This window comes from Topomyia yanbarensis, chromosome 3, assembly GCF_030247195.1.
Source record: "Topomyia yanbarensis strain Yona2022 chromosome 3, ASM3024719v1, whole genome shotgun sequence".
Classification (NCBI taxonomy): domain Eukaryota; kingdom Metazoa; phylum Arthropoda; class Insecta; order Diptera; family Culicidae; genus Topomyia; species Topomyia yanbarensis.
The window spans coordinates 364,979,314-365,000,441 of NC_080672.1; the positions used below are offsets into that span (position 1 = coordinate 364,979,314).

At 38.6% G+C, this 21,128-nt stretch overlaps 1 protein-coding gene across 4 annotated transcripts in view; it reads right to left on the minus strand.

Moving 5' to 3' along the window:
- The window catches only part of LOC131693019 (GTP cyclohydrolase 1), a 105,540-nt gene that overhangs the window by 48,964 nt on the left and 35,448 nt on the right, over positions 1-21,128 (minus strand). For 2 of the 4 annotated variants that reach the window (XM_058980478.1, XM_058980477.1), the window contains exon 1: positions 19,340-19,515. The exons of 1 other annotated variant lie outside the window; for it this stretch is intronic. The gene's annotated coding sequence lies outside the window, so the exon portion shown is untranslated. One more of the 4 variants, XM_058980479.1, reaches the window with a different exon arrangement.

Below are 21,128 nucleotides of genomic sequence, written 5' to 3' on the forward strand. Positions count from 1 at the left end.
TATTGTGAGATGGATGAATTATAAACGTTTAAAACCTGATTACTTTTCGTTACATACAAATTTTGTTAAATTTGCAAATAGCACACCACATATCGAAAACAAAGACGTAGTCCTACGTCAAAAATTAGTTTGCAAGATATTTTATTTTTGTAGAAATAGTTAACTAGACAACATGGGAAAGATAAAATAGTTATCTTTAAACCACAAATGCCCTATTTTTTAAAAAATAATCATAATTCTAAAGGTAGTCAAATATACACTTAATCTCATATTTTTTTTTAAAAAATCATTTGAAATTTCTATAATAAATATTCAATGTGATAGCTTTTGTTTGTTATTACAGTTTTCAATCGTATTGGAATGCTTTGAGTTTTTGTGTGTATTGTACTTAAATTTTATCTCATTCTTCTAAATAGTAGTTTCTAAGGTCATTCTCATTATAATCCGGATAGTTTCGCATTTTTTATCCTAATACTCCCATAATTTTTTCTAATCAGTGAATAAACGGGGTCCGCCGTAGAGAATTATGCAAGAAGCATAAATTATTTTGTTTGCCCCAATTTTGGATATAAATATTGTAAAAGGGCCTATTTTTTATTCAATGTTGCTCATAGCTTCGGTTCTAAAAGTGATATCTGAATTCTATTATCTTATCTTCTATTATATTCTATTATCAAAAAAATTGTCTCGATGAGCTTTACAAGTTGTCTGAAGACACCGTTGATGAGAAATAAAAAAATTAAAGCAAAAAAACTGTTTTTGTCAGGAACACCCTAAGTTGCTCAATTAAAATAGCTATAAAATGAAAACCTTTGGAGATACAACTATGACGTCTTCGGAAAAGTTGCTTGGTACAAGTTCCTCTACAATGTTGCTGAAGACTGCAATATTCGGTCGCCTCACATTCAGAAAATAATTTTTGAAGCACCCTAATAATAAGAGCCACCCTAATACCATCTACATCTGGAGATGGCCTATTTGGTACTGATTATTTGTCCTGAAGACAGGATAGCTCTAAAACGTATGGTTTAGCTTCAATTATTTTTGTCTTCCTAAATTGTGAATTCGGACCACTGTGCAATGCGGGAATTTAGCAGGAATTTTACCTTTTTGGTAAAATTAAATGACTTAGCCTTACAACATGGCAAAGTTGTTGTACTTTGCAAGGCCCTTCTTTTTTGTTTAAAAACATGCTAGAGTGGTTCTAATTTTAGCACTATTTCAAATAGAACTTTTTAACTGTTCGAGATAGAGCTTTACTGTCTTCGATGAAGTTGTAGAGCAACATTTTAGACAAATTTGCTGAAGACATTCAAGCTCTAGCTTTTATATTTTCCATTGCACGAGAAATCCAAATGTAAGCATTAGGGTGTTTCTTAAAAACGGTTTAATTCTATAATTTTTGTAGTTTTTATTTTATACTAAAGTACTCTATGGACAACTTGGGGATTATTTTAGGGCGCATAATTTGCTTTAAAATATCAACTACCAAAGTCTTTTCGTTTCAAAGTTATGAGAACTTTTATATAAAAAATTTAACTTTTTCAAATAGCATTATCTTCAATTAGGGCACTTAATATTAGATATTGTTGCTGCCACATGAAATAACATGCTTTGTAGTATAGATCACCAAAAAATGTCAAAAACGTTATTTTTTTATATCTGGCAATATTTACTCAATAAATAGTTTATTTTTAGTAAAAAGGATATATAACTTTCTAACGAGGGAAACTAGAGATTCGGCATATTAAAACAAATTGTTCTCCTTCAAAATATATGAAAGTATTTTTAAAGTGATCTTAATGAAAAATCAAAACTGCAAAAGTTATACAAAGAAAACCATTAAAAAAGCATTATTTTTTTGGTAAAGTTCCTATAAAATGAAAAGTATGTGATATAGAGTTTCAGGGTCTTCGACAAAGTTTTTTAAAATTTTATTTTCTTCAATTTTCTGGTAGACGTCAAAACTCTATCTCGAACCATTACAAAGTTGATTTTTTGATTTTAATCAATTTAGAACCACCCTGTCCACAATTTAATAAATAGAAAAGCATTGTAAAGTGCAATATTTTATCATGAAAACGAAACTATATTTTTTATTTTGTCCACAGTGAAAGTAATTTATACATATTACAAAGGGCCAATTCATGAAAAACCATTTTTTATATAACTTTCATTTTTCCCAACCAGAACTCTAGCTTCTATCGTTCAAAAGATATAAGCACTTAATATATCAAAAATAGATTATTTTAACTCAATTTTATGAAAATTCAAAAAATAACGTTTTCGTCATTTTCTGCTCAATTATTACTCGTTTATAGTCGAAAAAGAATTTTCTTTTGTTTGCTCCAATGAGTTATATTGTTTTACCATAAAAAACCATTTTTGGCGAAAAAGTGCTCATAACTTTTCCAACGATAATAGTTAGATATGTGGTGCCATGAAACAAATGATTCGCCTTAAAACAATCTTAAAGTTGTTTGAAGACTACTTCTGTTTTAAATCAATACCGCAAAAGTTATTTGAATAAAACAGTTTTTCTAACAAACACCCTAACCTTCGATGTTAAATTTGTTGTAAAATGAAAAGTATGACAGCTAATATATAATACATGGCTTCAGCAAACTTTCCCAAAATTTGTCGTTCTACAACTTCGCTTAAGGTCGTTTGACTCTAGATGGAATGATTAAAAAGTTAATTTTTTGATGTTGGTAAAATTAGAACCACCCTGACTGTTGTTTTAACAAAAAGAAGGGGCTCACAAAGTACGAAAACTTCTCCAAAGACTTAATGAGGCTAAATTGTTTAGTTTTAGTAAAATTTCAAAATTCCTGCTAAATTTGCATTCCGGACCACTGTGCAATGGTTATTCATGTATGCGGAATTGAGTGCGATGATGATTTGTATCGTATAGTTTTATTTGAATGTTTACACATGTTTTCGATAATGTTTTGTTCTAATTTGTATGTCTGTTCTTTATGCTTTGACCTGGAGATTTTCGCTGACTTTGAGTGGAACTAGACGGAAATTGGAATCAATTTTTATTACTTTTTGAGCGAAAAAGTTTCATTCCTTCAGTAAGTCGTTGTGGATTTTAGTACTGGTTGATTAGAAAATTACCAAAAATTATCACACAATGACCGTAGAGTGTTATGTTTTTGCCAAGCTTAGTGCGGACCACTCTTCCATGGTCTTATAATAAAGCTGTAAATTTTTCATATTTGAGAACGGTTTTGTCGGTTTAATCAGGTGTAGTAGTTCACTTTCCCAGCTAAGTGTCAAGAATACAGAAGCACCTACTACTCTCGCTGTGGAGGATAAGTCGAAAGAGGATTGCTCTTCTCCACAACTAACAGGAAAAGGAGAGCAAAAGAGGCAGGGCAGCGGCATCACATGGAAAGCAATATGGGGTGTCGGTTATTCATCACCAGAGGTCCCAACAAAGGGGCAAAACTCACAGTTAAGGGTCGCTGCAGGAGTAGTAACAACACCGGAAGGATCCATTTGGTGTTGACCTAGCCAGTTGGAATAGCACAAATCCGCCATACCTTGGTGCAGCTACGGACAAGCACCACTAACAGTGAAGTGATTTGGTAAAATTGCAGCAAAACACCATTTTGAGCGACTTAAAATGATGAAAATTTTCAATAGTAGCATATAACGAAATATTACTTTCTTTAATTTGTAGTAAATTTTGATTTGTTTTTCATTTTCATTGTTTTACGAGCAAAATCAGCAATGTTTGGTGCATTCAGCTTTGCCGCCTTGAAACAAAGAGTTAGTCGAGCATAATAAATCTGAACCAGAGTAACAGTGAACTTAGACTTGTCGAATATTTTGCAAAGAATCAATTATTTTCAAAACATTTCCAATTATGCTTTTCCGACCAAACCCGGATGTAAAACCCAGAAGCCTTGAGATTGCTCCCGAAAACCCGGAGTCTCCGAGTCAAACCCGGAGGGCTGGCAAACCTACTGTACTCTGTGCATTTAACGCATTTTAATTGAAGGGAAGTTGTTGGTAAAAGGAGGGATATCAAATATTTAGGTTTTATTTTTAATAGTTACCAAATTATTAACAGGAAGCTTTGACATAAAAATAGAAACAACGGGTGCAAATGTTTAAAATTCTTTCTGACACTAACGGAAGCGAGACTGACGTTCCATATTCATACCACAAAAATGAAAAGCCACAATGTTCCACAGTATGCCGAGTTTTAGTATTGGTTTTGTCAAAATTTTTCGCATATCCTTCAAATTTACAATATTTATTTTAGTTTTTGACTCTTATTACTCCTACTTATATTCTACCTTAACCCTAGAACGTTGCACTTGCGTTTTCCATTCTAGAACTTTGCACTGGGGTACAAATGTACCCCACGCGTTTGATCGCAATTTTCGCAGTAAAAATGCAAGCAAAAGAAATGTATAATACACCATTTTCTTCGTTTTTCAATTGCGAAAACAGCTGTGTTAGTGAAAGTACGGAATTTATTGAATCAATGATACATAAATTGGTTTGAACAAAATAAAAAGTGAAAAAATCGCTGCTTTGACTTTTTTCACAAAAATTATTATAATTTAGCGAATTTTCAACCGATTTGAAATAACTCAAATGATTCTAAAAGTTGAAAAAATGATCTTGATACGGTATAAAATGGAATTTTGATATTTTTGAAAAACTGCAGTTATTTTGAAGAGTGAAAGTTTAAAAAACTGGTTTTGGACAATACCACGAAATGGGGTGGAAATTGAAATGAAAAAAATATTTCTGACCAGTAATACATTGGTAACACGCAATGTTACTGTTACAGCTGTTATTGTGCGCAAATTATACTTGCGAGCCATTGCTTTGGAAAACTATAATAATTTAACTATAAAACAATAAAATTCAACAAAAATGAGAACGATTTTTGTTCCGCTTCAAAATTAAATTAAATTAATTAAATAAACGATTAAACAACATTACATAATACTAATTGTTACTACCGTAGTAAAATAACCAGTATTTAAACTGGTATTGTCACGAATCACATTTCCACTGACAGCACGAAACCTGACGAAACACTAACGGCAACCGTACACTGAGGTACAAATGTACCCCACGCCAACTTTGACACCTGATTCCACGAAGGCTATAAGCAAACTGGCTATACCATCTTTTCCTACTCTTACTAGGAACTCTAAATTAAAAATTGGTTAGTATTCCAGGTCGGTAAATGCCGAATTCTTGTTTTTACACGGCCCCAAAGAAGGCGTGGGGTACATTTGTACCCCAGTGCAACGTTCTAGGGTTAATGACATTTCAATCAATTTAACAATGAATTTATTCGCCATTTTAAATTTTAATTTTTGTTCCGTTATTGATTCGATTAACTTTTATTTTAAACACTTTCCTAGTTTATTTTATTTATGTATGGTGGTGTCTTAATTTTACTTCAATCTTTCTTCTTTTTCTTGTCATATTTTGCTAGATTTTTGACGAATCGCAGATAATTTTTTTATATTAAAATCCTCTTACGTGTAATTCTAAAATCTATCCATCTCACGTTTCTGCGTCAGGGTTTAGAGAAAGGGTGAACGAAAGTTCTAGATTATCTTCAAATCGAATAAGTTGAACATCACCTAAAACACCGAGTTTAAAGGGATCGAATGAACATGAACTAACCCAGCCAACCTGGCACGTAGCCAGAGGGGCAGGGGGCTGCGGGTAAAAGCCCCCCCCCCTCCGAAATGTTTCAAAAATAAATTTAGAAAACATGCTTATCAGCGACTTTTAACAATTTTGTAGCTCGCTTGGCGTGAACAAATCATGGAACTCAGTGCTGTATGCTTCTGTATCAGCCAGTGCGAAGCGAACGACAAAAAATAGTAGATAGATGTAGTGAGTCGCAGTAGCAAGAAGTGGTGCTTCGGCCAAATACTGCGAATATTAATGACATTAATATTCGCAGTATTAGACCGAGTATTCGTGATGAGGAACATTTTCTGAAGGTGAAAATGGAGGTTAGCCTAATGATAGTCATCTTTATCGAGTTTTACCATGTCAGGTATTCAGCGCTCATAGTGTTCAATAAACTGGCCCAGGCGAAACCACTCATTTTGAATAAATCAAAACCACTGGCGGCTCCAGGGAGTGGCACGAGGGGGCACGTGCCCCCCCCCCCCCTATTCAACTAAACCTTAGAGGATTCCTTAAGGAACATATAAAATAATTTCTGTGTTTCATTTGACAAATTTTTCGCCACACTCCACGCCTACCAGGAAATGCGTTTCCAAGATTCGAGATTTCATTTTCCAAATCGTGCGTCAGACACATTTATTCAAGAAGGCGTGCCCCCCCCTTTACCATCCGGCTGGAGCCGCCTATGATCAAAACATAACATAACATGCGGCATGCAGTCATCTGATACAATAAAATAGGAGTGGTCTATTTATCCGACGTTTCGGCTCATGTATTTTGCCTTCTTCTGGGAATCACTACTAAAAAAGTTAACAATCTTTATATAGTACATGTATGTCTATTGTATCTCTACTTACTAGATGTCTGTCTATTGTCATACTATGCTGTACTTCAACATTCGTTCGTCTGTTATATGTCCAGGTCGTGTACATAAGTGTGGGGCGGGCTGAAAATATTAATTGGCGTGTACACTGCTTCGGCATTAATGCGTTAGACTGTTCGTGTTGTTAAAAATGCTTTAAATTTGAGTGTTTTGTGAGTTTCTCTGAGTGGTCCCGGTGGATTAATAGACTACTGTTTTATTATGTCAGATGACTGCATGCCGAACAAAATAACATCTGAAATTCAAATCAGTCGACCGGACTAACTACCAAAACACAAGGTTGTGTGGGACAATGCTATAATTCATGTATATGAATAGTGAGAAAATCAATGTTCGGTTACAAGATCGCATACAGCTTTTTTGTAGATACATGTTACATTTGGGAGAAACGCTGTACAAAACATAATGCGATAATAGAATCACACATAGTATTCTTTGCACATATCAAGGACGAACTAGTATATTCCAGTTCTATGAAAAACGGCACATTATGGTTTACCCCGATCAGAAACCGCTGAACACAAACAATTACCAAATTTGTGGCACCTGTTCAAGTAATATTGACAACGGCAAAAGCTGCGTCAAGTATCTCAAAATCTACAGCCAGCACTATCATTGAGGAAAGTCACGTTCGTAAACGGCAACAAGCAACGAATAAATCAGGTGTTCGCGAACATAAAGGCAACATCCACGATGATCTCACGGAAGTGTTGAATGACCTACCCCCTGGACGCAGTTGGCGAGGAGAAAATATTTCCCCGTCTCGTAAACAGGTATCCACGTGCAATTGCGAAGAGTTTGCGCGAGATCTGCTGGACAAGCTCGTTTTATTATTTTTATTGTTGGAAATAGATAGAAATAGATAAAAGAATCACTGCTCCGATTTGCTGAAGCATTGAACCGAGTCCACTAAACGAATTATTTAAAAAAAAGTAGGAAATTTTTTTATTGGCGATTGAGCACTAAAACTCTCCAAAAGTGAACACTTTATCGTAATTGATTATCACGTTTAAAAAAACCTATTTTAATCCACCTAGCGGTGCAATTGTGCCTTTCTCAATCATGAATCACGAGAATGTGTGCGTTGTTTATATTCATTAAAAGCTTTTAAATGCATATATTACATTTTATTATTGTACATCACATGACAACTATATACAGGAAAATAAATCATCATTCGAGTTCTAAAATTTTGAAAAAGAAAAAACAGCCACGGTAATATTGAACTGAAAAAAGGTGCGAAATCGGCAAAGTCCCAAAAAGTCGATTTAAAAAAAAAAAATTTCGTGATAACATAAAATCTCGACGTTTCATGCATTTTAAAGATGTTTGGCATCAAAAATACGAATTCGATTTCTAAAATTTCATGGGGTCCCCCCTTTGAAAAAAATTTTGAGTTCCGGCTTATATGGGAATTTCATGTGTGACCGGACCGTTCAGTCTATATTTCCGAAACCATACAAGCGGTCCGTGTGAAATTTTACAGACATCTGTGGGGATAATATAGCTATCATTTGGGACTAAGTTTGTGAAAATCGGCCCAACCATTTCCGAGAAACTGATATGAGTTTGCTAGTTATGAAAGATGGCCGCTTTTCCCGGGCACTTCCGGAACCGTCTATGGTGGTCAATGTAGTCAACGAAAGTTTGTTTGGCCGTCGGTGACCTAGAACAGCAAAGTTAAGTTATTTGAGAGACATTTTAGCGAAATTTTTACCTTTTTTGCTTCCATCGGGGTATCGGTTTGAATCACAATTTGCTATGTGATCGCACGCCACAACCCGTAACTCCGGAACCGGAAGTCGGTTGGGGATAAAATTTAATAGCCATTTACGGGGACGCAACATCTTTCATTTGAGACTAAGTTTGGTTGATTCGGTCTAGCCACCTCCGAGAAACCGATGTGACTGTTAGTCTGAATTTGGATACTTCCGCCGGGGCTTCCGGAACCGATGATGGTGGCCAATGTGACCAAAGAGACTTTGAATGGCTGTTAATGACCTAGTACTACAAATCGAAGCAGTTGTGGTCACATTTTGGAAAAATTTTCACCATTATACATTCATTGCAGAATTTCTTAAAATCGACGTTTTCTGCGTGATCGTACTCATCACCCTGTAATTCCGGAACCGGAAGTCGGATCCATTAGAAATTCAATAGCAGCCTATGGGAACGTTGCACCTTTCATTTGGGACTAAGTTTGTAAAAATCGGTTCATCCATCTCTGAGAAAAGTGAGTGAGATTGTGTTCGCGTACACACACACAGACGCACATACACACACACATACATACACACACACATACATACACACACAGACATTTGCCGAACTCGACGAACTGAATCGAATGGTATATGTCACTCGGCCCTCCGGGCCTCCGTTAAAAAGTCGGTTTTCAGAGCAATTGCAATACCTTTCTATTGAGAAAGGCAAAACTCAAATGTAATACTCGGTATAAGCAATTCTATTTTAAATTTAAATGACAAGTTTTTGAAGTGTACTCAATTGTATGAATTTCTGTATTAGATCTTGCACTCTATACTCTTAGTATAAATACTAAGCATCACATTCAAGCGTATTAGGCGTACAAATATTTCAATTTACTGAGTACGATATAGCCTGTCATCACGGCTATATCGTTCTCAGTAAATTTTAACAGTTTTTGTTCTCGCGTCATTTTAACGCAATATCATTTTCATTGGCACTTAATTTCATTATCATACGAGAGATTCGCTCCGTATTAAAATACTGTTACGACTAAAATGTTGCAACTGGTTGAATCTATAAGTCCAATAATTTCGATTTCATGTCGTCAGTATATGGCAGTATCTTGGTCTGGTTTTTGTTCGTTTTAGAATAAAATGAGAGAGATGATCAGAAATCACGGAGGAGGAATAGAGAATGTGCTAATCTAAGTCGCCTCAAGAGCATCTCTTCTATCTTTTCTATGCACTCATAACGAATAGTTTCGGAAAAGAGTTGCTCTCAAAAAGAGTTATTGTTAGGAAAACTTTTTTATTAAAAGCTTCTCCATGATTCAAATACACTGAAAAAGCTTCTTTTATGTCTTTAAAACGATAAACATTAGACTTTTGACAGTTTATGATAAGGGTAACGCGAATAACTTTTAAAAAGGGCATAATTACACGAATTAATTGTTTTTGTTGGAGCAAAATTCCAAATATCTCGAAAACTATCGCATTTTGGAAGATTTTCGTTAAATGCATATTGATTTAAAATGATACTTAGAATTATATTCTGTAATAAAATTACAGTTTTGTATGTCAATTAGTATGAAATTTAAAAACATGTATAAAGTTATTGTTAGAAAAACTTTTTTGCCCATAATTTTTCCATCATGAATCTATATTCAAAATGTTTCTTTTCTCTTTAGATTTTTGTTGACAAAATATAAAAAAAAGATGGGTAGGTAATGTCAGAGACATAACCGAAGTGAAGTAGAATACACATAAGCTGTTATTTCGAATTCTGCAATTTTTGCTATCTTCTGCATTGAAATCAGCTATTTCGATATTTGTTATGATGTATTATGTCCCGTTGTTGTGCATTTTACCCCTGCACAGGGTGTATTTTATCCCATCTACCTCTACATACGCTTGCATTACATTCACATAAATCACTTGCGACGCGTTTGTGCAAATGGAATCTTGAACATACCTCAAAAATTTCAAACGTGCACCCGAGACACATGCGTGGCAAAATTCAAATGTTAGGTTTGTTCCAAAGTTTCGAGTGGATAATTATTAATTACCAACTCGATTATTTTAAAGTGGATAGTGCTACCTTTTAACTACTCGCATTACCCACCGGCCCTGATTATTGAATATTTCATTACACATATGTATAGTGGGATCAAAATACATTCGTCTTGGTGAATATTTTTATAAATAGGCCACTTAAAAGTATGACATGTACAAATAAAGTAAATTAAGGGCCAAATCGGTTAAAAAAAAGTTTTTGGACTTACTGTAAATTGTACTTACTCTACAGTTAATAACCAGCAGAAGGGCATTTGCGCGTGGAATGTCAGCATTAGAGAGTTAAGGCGAATGCCGTATACATAATATGTTCAAACCTTCACCAAGCAGGTTTCTTAGCGTGGAGTTTTCGCAATAAGCTTGCAATTGTCACGTATGATAATATCCCACAACGAATGTAGTGCCAGGCAGCGATGCCACATGTTTTAATGAAATGTCTGTAGAAGAATTATTAAAATGTTTGTAAATGTCTCTAGATGGTTGAGTAAATCCTAGTTACACTAGAATATTAATTTAAAAATTGATTGAAATTAGAATACTATTAGTGAAGGAATCACTCGTAGACGAATAGTTAAATTTTGCTAAATACTATTACTCTTTTAAAAGTCTGTAGATTTCCAACTACGTCTGTAGGAGGATATCAAAAGTCTGTAGAATTCCTGTTCCTTATTCCTGAAATGTCTGTAAATCTGGTATCGCTGGTGCCAGGACATTACTTTTAATGGAGCATTTCACTAGTTGAACTGCGAAATAAGTAAAATCATTTAGCTGAACATAAAATAAACCGATCTTAATGTGGATGTACAAATTCCGTCATACATGCAGCAGTTATACAATTAAACTGTGTTTATAACAGCATATACATAGATGATATGTAGAAAGTTATCCCAGTTTGCCCCAAATGAACGGCAGAAACATATTGTATCAGTATCCAATAAGCCAACATCATCTCCTTCACACAACAACCAATGCTATTAAAATCGTCATCGTCAATCATACTACCGCTTACCAAAAGAAAATTAAACAAAATCATTTAATGATGAATTTATCTGAGCCCGCCACGCATAATAGAGCAAGAGAGCGCAGTCTTTCGCACTCAACCACCCCTTCACACGCGCACACTTGCAATCCGCGTATTGAACTCCGAAAAAAGAGCGTTCTGCCTTTTCTGCGATGTGCGCTGATCATTGTATGATCATTGCATTGGATGGAACGATGCCTGGAGGCAGTCATTGAATATATTCCAACCGAAGAGTTTGAGCTGACACAAAACGTAGCAGCTACTACGAGGTCAGAAAGCAAACTGACAAATTTTCTCTTATGTGCCGTTTTTATACCTGGCGAAGTTCATTTCATAAAAAAAGAGGCAGTCTTAGCAACGCTCGCTGCTTGGTTGAATTGTACGGACCAATCAGCGCAGATAATTACCACCTTAACAAATTACATTATTTTTGTTATCTATAATAGACGTACATTTTACGGGTTCAAATACAATATACGTGCACATATTACCGATCGGATAGTGCAAAAATATAGCGATTTCGATCAGTACAACGGAAGTTATTCGCATTTGAAAACTGGGAAAATATCTCAGCAGAAATTTTTGAAAAGGGACCTCCATATTGAAACGTTAGAAGTATTTTACTTCAATAGAAATAATGGGTTTTTTGCAATTCGAATTTTTATCATAAATTTTTGTTTTTGTGAAAAATGATAACATTTTTTTCAGTGTATATTTTTTTCGTACATAAGTATTCATTACCTGTATTTCGTTCTCAGATAGTTTTACTGTATAAAATAGAGTAATCGAACAATTTTTTCTTAAATTATTGCACGTAGAAACGTCTACGCCCTTTTGAAAAATTGCTCTTGTATCAGAATATTGAAATTGCCCGAAAAAATCATGGAGATTCATAAACCTAACACAAATGTAAAGTTTCGTTCGAATCGACGATGGTGATATTTTGCGGTTGGCCGGTTTCTCATGGAAGGAACTAGACAATAGGCTATGCACACAGCCGCCACGCTGATAATTTTTTTACAAAAACTTCATAGGATTCGAATAAGTTGCAGTGATTTAAAAACAGAGAAATCTTCGGCACATGAGAAGCAAGTGCTATGTGTTCTCTTTGATTTGTCGGAAGCAGGTGTGATACTTAAATTGATGAGCTCGCCCATATTTATAGTTTTTTTTTAGTGGTGTCATCAATGTTACATTTTACAAAATTTACGTAAATTAGAAGATAACAGAAATCAGTACTAAGGGATTTCCTTTCGATTAGTGAACAGCAGTAGTGGATAAATTCCGGTTAGTTCGGTAGATTGATTCATTGAAACATATCTCTTGTATTGCACTACAATATTTGCTTAATCTGGGTAATCTTATCGAGTCCCAACGGTTTTACAAGATTGTAAGTCAATATAGCTAAAGTATTTATGCTTTTTAGTGAAATTAGTAGTTTTTTTTTCACACACTTTACGTGTTAACGAGCAAAATTACTGATCTTTTTTGCCACAGTTTCAAGCATCTAGTAGAATAATTCCTAGAAAAATCAGCCTGTCTAATGATATAAAAAGTATCAATTTAATAAAAAATTGGATCTGTAGAAAATGTGAATCTTTAAATAGATCAATAATTAGTTGTCTTGTCTGATAATATTGCCGAAAATAGTTCAATAGGAATTGAACCGTTTCTCCGCATCCACAAATTGCCTGTCTGATCAGAAGATTTGTAGCGAATTTCGACATTCTTTTGTACTTGTATTAGTATTTGAATTGAAGTCCAACTGACACTGAGTCTTAATGAAATAAACTAAAAAAATGACCTAAAGTGGCAACAAACGATTACGAAACTGTGTAGAATTTATAACGAAGTCGAAGATGTCACTATAATCGTTGAAGCGACGGGTCATTTCTAATATTTGTCTGCTGGCAACGCAGTCAGTGTTGCGCATTTCAGTCTGCAGCAGTGTTCAAGGACGGGGGACACGGGTTGGTGCGTAAAAGGTTAATTTATGATAGGAGATCGGGAACAGCTTATTCAGCCAGAAGAAGCTTGGACACGAAAATAAGTTGCGACGCGTGTCAATGATCTTCTAAAGTCATAAAAATCGTAAAAACGATCCTCGTATGGTGGCAGGTTCAGCGGATCGTTCCAAGGCAATTGACGTAACACATATCGTATGAATCTGCATATCGTATGAATCTGTTGCCGGGGGCACAAAACCGTCGTTGATTCAATTCAACATTTCGATTCACGTTTCAATTTATTTTTGACAACAACAATTAACCGTTTGGTACACCACGTTTGAACGGCACTGGACCTTAGCCAACCAACCAGAAAAACCTTGTTTGACAAGCGATCTGCGGATGTGGAAAAATATTCATTTCTATGTCAAATCTGTGCCTGTAAATAGACAACTCCACATGGAAGCGTCCAGAAGTGACTTCTTGCGGTCTGACGACGACTCGACACTTTTTTTCCTAATTTAGCATATTTCACTCTGCTTGGTCAGCATTAGACTGACCAATAATGTTGTTTTGCGGTCCATCCGCTTATCAAAAATGTTTTAAGCCGTCATGAAGACGTTCATAAAATCCCAAAAAAAAGTTTGAAAATACCCGTTTGAAAGTTTTTACATATATCATCACTAGTCTTACTCTAGATTTGATTAAACGAGTCGCGGAAAATGTTCGTTTTTGATTTTCTCCTAAAGATACGTTATGCAATGTGTGGGGCTCACGTTCGTGCCTAATCACTAAAAATACTCCTTACATTTTTACGCCCTTCTTCCCCACGGAACTACGTCAAGGTATTACTTCGTGGAGGGGGTTATTGTGCTTTCGCCGCACCTCTTTCTTCTGATCTACCTATTCTAGCTTGGTTCATGATATGGCCTTTGAGCTTTGATTTAACTCTCAACTCTTCTCTTGCTTCTTGTCTCCATCTAGGGTGATGAGCCTATTTGCACCATGTTTCTATTATCACCCTACCCATATGAAGCCGTTGGTTAGAGCAGTGTCTGCCATCTTTGTCCAACGCATTGAGTCGAATGGTAGCTCAACAATAGGGGCACTCGATTCGAGTTTTCATTGTGCTCAAACACGAGAATTTTACTACTTTCAACGCATTTGTGTTATTATATTGGTTCTTAACAACGAAGCAAAGCGGTTGATGTCAATTTTTACGTATTCCATTGATTGTAAGGCAAGAGATTACCGAATTAGTGAGGCACCTTGCTTAGTATGGTGAAAATAGGCTCATCACCCTATTACGTCGCCATTTAGCTCTCGTCCCCGTGAGTCGTTTAGGTGCTGATACCTTGAGTCATTCAGCTCCCGGCCTTATCACGATCTACTTGGATAGTTCCCCGACCGACACTCGCTTCCTTGAGCCATTTAGCTCCCAGCTTTATCCAGATTAACTCGGATATTTTCCTACTCCGACTAAGAGTTCCCCGGCAACGGAATTTCTCTCGGTACCGGTGTTTGTTTCGTGAGCCAATTTGCTTACCTTTTCGTCACGATTCTGTCGGGTGATCCAAGGCGGCGAATCTACCCTACCGTTAATTCCCTGGCGGTAGATTGCTCCTGATACCGATGTTCGTTTCTGTGAGCCTTCCAGCTCCCCACTTCGTCTACTCGGTCTAGTCCCCGGCGGTGGACCTAGCCTACTCAATGGGCCAGCCATATCCATCCAGCGATTCCGGGTGAACCATTGCTTCCGCTTCCCTGGCGCCCCAACGTCCCACTGTTATTTGACGCGGTCTACACGGTATAATCCCCGGCGGTGGATCTAGCCTACTCACGAGCTACCCAGTAGGGTGTCGAAATCGGTCCGGCGATTCCGGTCCAGTTCGCTGGCGCCTGATAAGCTGAACACGTCGTTATGCCACGTACTACTCAACTGGTCCCCAGTGGTGGACCTAGTCTACACTGTCGGAGAGTTCCAAGGGGGCGGAATTTCTTCCGTAACCCGATTAGGGGCTTCACAGTGACTTTCTTGCCAATGGCGCTATTTTGTTGGTCCCTTCGCCACTTCCTCTGCAGCTCGGAGAGAGTACTCGTAACCACCCTGTTGACAGCGTCCCAGATATGCTCGTCGTGGCACATCTCTTCGACGATATTGTCCACTGCTATATCAGGCCTACCCCTTCGGAGACCACGTGTTCCGGTGTCTCTTGCACGTTCACACACTCCGGACAAAGGGATGACGAAGAATGTCCAAACCGATGCAAGTACTTCCGGAAGCATCCGTGCCCGGACAAAATCTTAGCCGACACATTTGGGATAAGTCGGCGGGTCTACCTTCCTTTCTCCGCGTTGTCTCACTCCTGCTGTCATTTAACCAACGAGTTCGCACGGACCAGTCTCCTTACATTACGTGCTTTTGTCCGTTGGTAGTACGTCCACATCCTCAGCCAGAGTGATGCAGATGGGGATCATCCCGGCGATAACGCATACCGCCTCCGACGATATTGTTCTGTAAGCACTCGCGACTCGTAGGGCCTTTAGCCAGAAAGTCCTGTTCAGTTTTTCACAGTTTCGCTTGGTTTTCAGCGCAGCACCCCATATTGCAGTTTCGATGCCGAAACAGTAGAAGTGCTGCTTCTCGGACCACCTACGTTTGGCATGATTCCCGCAATTGCGTTCGTTGCCTTCGCCGACATTGCGCAGGCGTAGGCGAAGTGGTTGTTGAAGCTTAACCGGTCATCGATTATCACTCCCAGTTGCTTTAGTGCACGCTTCAATGCAATCATGTGCCCTTCGACGTCAATCTGCATTTGCTGCACCGCTTTGCAGTTGTGGTGAGTTATTTGAAGTTTGACCCCGTTCATCCAGCTCTTGATCGCGTCTATTGGCCCCGTCACCAACACCTCCACTTCTTCAAGTGTCTCACCCATCACCGTTAGTGACACGTCGTCCGCAAAACCCACGATTTTCACTTTCCTGGCAAGCGGCAGTGCTTGGCATCCCGTTCCAAAGAGTTGATCCGAGAATGAAGCCCTGAGGAACGCCCGCTGTAACTCGCATTGACTCCTGCCCTTCGTTCGTCTCGTACAGCAGCACTCATCTCGGGAAGTAGCTCTTCAGGATCTGGTATAGATAGTCGGGAACCCTTATTCTGTGCAACGCTGTGACGGTGGTTCTCATCGGGCGCTGTTAAATACATTCTTCACATCTATCGTGACCACAGCGCAGTATCGTTCTCCTCTTCCCTTCTGTTTAGATGCCTTCTCAGCACTCTCGAGCACTGTCCGAATTGCATACACTGTCGATGCTCCTTTGCGGAAACCGAACTGCATCTGGAACATTCCACGCTCACCCTCAGTCGTCAACCTATCAAGGATGATTCTTTCCAGCAGTTTTCCGAGTGTATCCAACAAAGATATGAGCCTATACGAGTCCGGGTCGCCCAGTGGCTTCCCTGGCCTCGGCAGCAATACCAGCTTCTATACCTTCCACGTTTCGGGGAAATTGCCTTCATTTAAACATTTCTGCAGCACCATGCTGAACATGTCCGGGTATACCAGGATCACAGCTTTCAGCACTACGTTTGGTATTCCATCCGAACCGGGGGCTTTCTTTGATTTCAGGCGCTTCGATACTTCTGCGAGCTGATCGTTAGTCACTTGCCGATCGTCCGTGTTTGTTCCTTCATCTTCGCCGTATGGTGTCGGTAGCCAGATAATTGGATCGTGCTTCGAGAAAGCACTCTCGATGATTATTCTTAGTTTACCCGGGCACATTTCGGCCGGCGTCGACGAGCCCTTCATTTTCGTCATCACGGCACGGTATGCGTCGCCTCAGGGGTTGGCGTCTACTTCTCGGCACAGCTCCTTCTGGCAGTCTGACTTGCTAAGTTTTGAGGCGGCTCTAGCTTCCCGAAACGCTGCCTTGCGCTCTTCTCTATTCGATATTGATATCTCTGAGCCCGCTTTCTGGCACTGAGACAAGCAGCGCGTAGCGTACTAAGCGTCTCGTTCCACTAGTTAGCTGGTCGCCGTCTATTGCGTGGTTTCAGTTTTCGCGGCATTGTGGTGTCACAAGGCTCCACAATCCTTCTTGTTAGGTCAGCTGCGTCCACATTCTCGGTCCCGCCGTTCGGTTGAAGTTCCTCTACGAAGAGGTGTTTGATGACCCAAGATCTAAGTTTTAAGAGCGACTTCAAGAGTACCATAAAACTTAAATCGTTGCTTGGGGAAGGCTTTCGTCTTCCACCTTCGCTCACCGGTTTTCCTTCTCCGTACTGCAGCAGGGTGCCGTTGACCGATACGGTAGCGAATCACCTTGTGGTCGCTATGCGTATACGATTCGCATACTCTTCAATCCATGTTCGCCTTCAATGAGGGACTACATAATGTGACGTCGGTGATGTCCCGTCTCTCCGAAATGTGCTAACAGAACCTTCATTACACAAGCGTACGTCTAACTTCGCTAGAGCTTCCTGCAGGATACACTCTCTTGTGTTGGTTACTCTACTACCCAAACCACAGCCCAGGTGTTGAAGTCGTCGCCAATGACTACCGGCTTCCGACCGATCAACTGATCGGTTAACTAGTCCAGTATTAGGCTCAATTGCTCTACTGTCCACCTTGAGGTAGCGTAACAGCTGCACACGAAGACGCCGTTGTTGATTTTGGCGATCACGAAGCCCACTTCTTGAATGGGAAATTTGCCTATAACTAGTATCACAGCCGTTCCCGATCTATCCACCATCCAGTTACTGTTATCAGGGGTGATTTGACACGGCTCTGCAATCAATGCGACATCACACATAGTTTTTGTCGTAGACTGCCACAAAAAGTTATCTGAATTATCTCAATTACCGTCGGCCTGCAGTCGCCTTCTTGTAGGCAGGGCATTTAAAGCCACCCGTCTAATGGTCATTTCTCTTAGTCTTAAAATTGACGAAAATAGCCAACAAAATCGATACAATACTATTCTGTGTTTACATTGACGTTCATTTTCAGTATCGAACAATAATTTAGTTTGTACTTGAAAATGGGAAACTTATTCTGATTCATTTTATGACTTAACCTCACTTATTTTACAAAGTAGATCAAGATTCAGCGCCCCCTTAAGGTTGGCGCCCTTGGCGGGGTCTAACCTGGTCAATCGCACGCTACGGGCCTGTATATACCATCCAGGCATTTCCAGTCTTGTTCAAAAAATCTCAGTTTTTCTGGAGTACAAAGTAGATGAAACTATGTTCGACCAAATAGTCTAGAATTAAATTATTACGTTCATTATTTGAAATCTACTGGTTTATATTGAAAGGATACAAATATTCTACTGCAACTATTTAAACTAGCCGCACCCCGCAAGTTGTGCTCAGTGCCAATCAACACGTGATGCAGTGAAAAATTCTCGTCCACCCTCAAGGCGGAATCAATTAGCCAGATGGACTATCGTCACTATCGCACTAGCCTGCCCCAGCTAGCAGTCATTAATCCACTTTGGTATCAGAATTTCAAATGCAACAGGTTTTCCCACTGCCATTCTCTGTCCGCCTCGACTCACTCACTCGCCGACTTGCTCCCCAGCAGTATTGCCCCGTAATGGACCTCCACCCAAATCCCCGCCCTCCTGCCAAACTAAGCCCGTTCGCAAATATGTGAATCGACACAGAAGCCGTGAGCCGAAGGGGGTGGGGGACGGTTTTGTCACTCTCGGTCGGTAAACACTTTTAACTACACAACCAACTGTTGCTGATTTGGTAGTCACCACCACGGTAAGTGGCCGAACTGGCGCCACCTGTTGATGGTGACTATTTTCCGACACTTGAACGTTCCGCGACGGAACCGAACTTGAGGGCGACTCTAGTCTCGAGTCTCGGCTGACTGGAAGCGAAAGGTTGCTGCGCTTGACAGCTCCAAGGACTTGACTTTGAACTGTTTAATTGAGTGTCAGCCCTCTCCCCACCACCTCCTGCACCTGACAGTAGTAACTGATCGGGTTTTCCTTTTTTCGAAGGGGAGCTTTTCGTACGAACTTGAATTTTCAGTTTCCTTCGAGAAACACGAGCCGAAACACACACTTAATATATGCACACACGCACTTTGCACTTGTTTCTTTTTTTCTACGATATCGATCGCTTTCGGATTCGGTTCGGTCCGGGAAAAGGAAAGGCTCAACTGTAGTGGAGAGGAGACGGTGGACCACTGAAACCACTCACCACTCGAGTCGGGCCCGATAGGTCTAAATTTGTGCACCAAAGTTGTTCAACTGAAATGTCCCTGCTCGAGGCGTGCGCATTTATATGTCTGTGTGTTGTTTAATGTCTGCCAATGTTCGCAGAAAAAGAGCCTGTTTGGATTGTGGAAGCACACGTACCTATACCGACCGCCGGAGTCATCTCTTGCGGAGGTGGATGACAGTGTTGCCGGGAGCTCGTAGTTAGTGGGAGTATTTTCAGTATAGGAGGCTTGATTTATAAATGTCATTTGAAAGTGAGATATTCATTTTAATAAATTGGACTGTCAGAGTTTCTGTTGATACTAGGGTTCGTCGCGGTGCGGATGTGGGCGGTAAATGGATAGTCCGCACCGCAACCGCAAAAAAATTATAAAACCGCACCGCTTACCGCAACCGCACTGCATTTACCGCACCGCACCGCGCGGTAATGCGGTAAATGCGGAAAAATTCTGTATTTTTGAAAAATGTGTTGAAAAATTATTAATTTTTTGTATAATCATATGTAATAAAATATTATTCTTATTTACACGAACATTAACTTTGACGGACTCCACAGAATGTAACATTTATTAAAAAATGTCAACTTTGAATGTTTTATTAATAAAATGCCGTACATTTTGAAATAAATACTTTCGAAACAAGATAAATATTAGCATAGCATTGAAGTCCTATGAAATGTAGCGCTGTATTTCATCATTATACATACAAAAACGTTCTTCCGAAGCAATTAATAGGAAAACTTTTAATTTAATTATCAGAAATCATTCTACACATAACATAACAGGAATCCATCCCATCTCAACTGGTACAGAGTTGTTGAACGACATTTGAAAAACTGCAAAAGATGTATGATTTACAGCATACAGCAGAAATGTTATTACAAATAGGGGATTTTAGGAACAAAATACCTCAAAACACTTGCTTCGTATTTTTCAAGAAATGGATGTATTCTTATTCAAACACAAAGATTGCTCCCTTAAAATTGAATTAGTTGTAGTTTTCTAATAGCTAGTTCGAAAGTTCTACCTTTTTACGTATTTTTTCTAATATTTTTCCATGATGCCAATGGCAAAAGCTTCAATTAAAGTTGCTAGGGGTCAAAAATTATCCAAACTTTGCAAAACTTGGCATCTGGGCTAACTTTGACAGTTGTCACAATATGAAGGTAGGCTTTGAGAAACACAAAAAAATCGAAATACCGTACACTAACTTCGAAAGCTTTAATTTCAAAAAGTTACAAAATACTCCTAACTGAAAAATATTAGTTGTTAATTTGGTAGAAAATATTCCCAGTTGGACGAACAATGCACGTATGCGGAAAAAAAGTTATGTAGGAGTCTTAAAAACGGACTGCAGAAAAATTCATTGCGAATTTACACAGAAACCAAAAGAGATAGAAATATGATGTTGAAGAATGAATGATAAGGTTATCAGCCTGGACCCCTCCTTATTTTGGACACTTTTCAAACAATTGTCTCCCTTACTGCTGATTCCTCCAAATTCGTTTGGTTTGATGATGATAATTACATTCTTTGGGTTGTTTTTAAGTCCTAAGACTTTTTTAAGTTCATCTTTAAGTTCTCCAA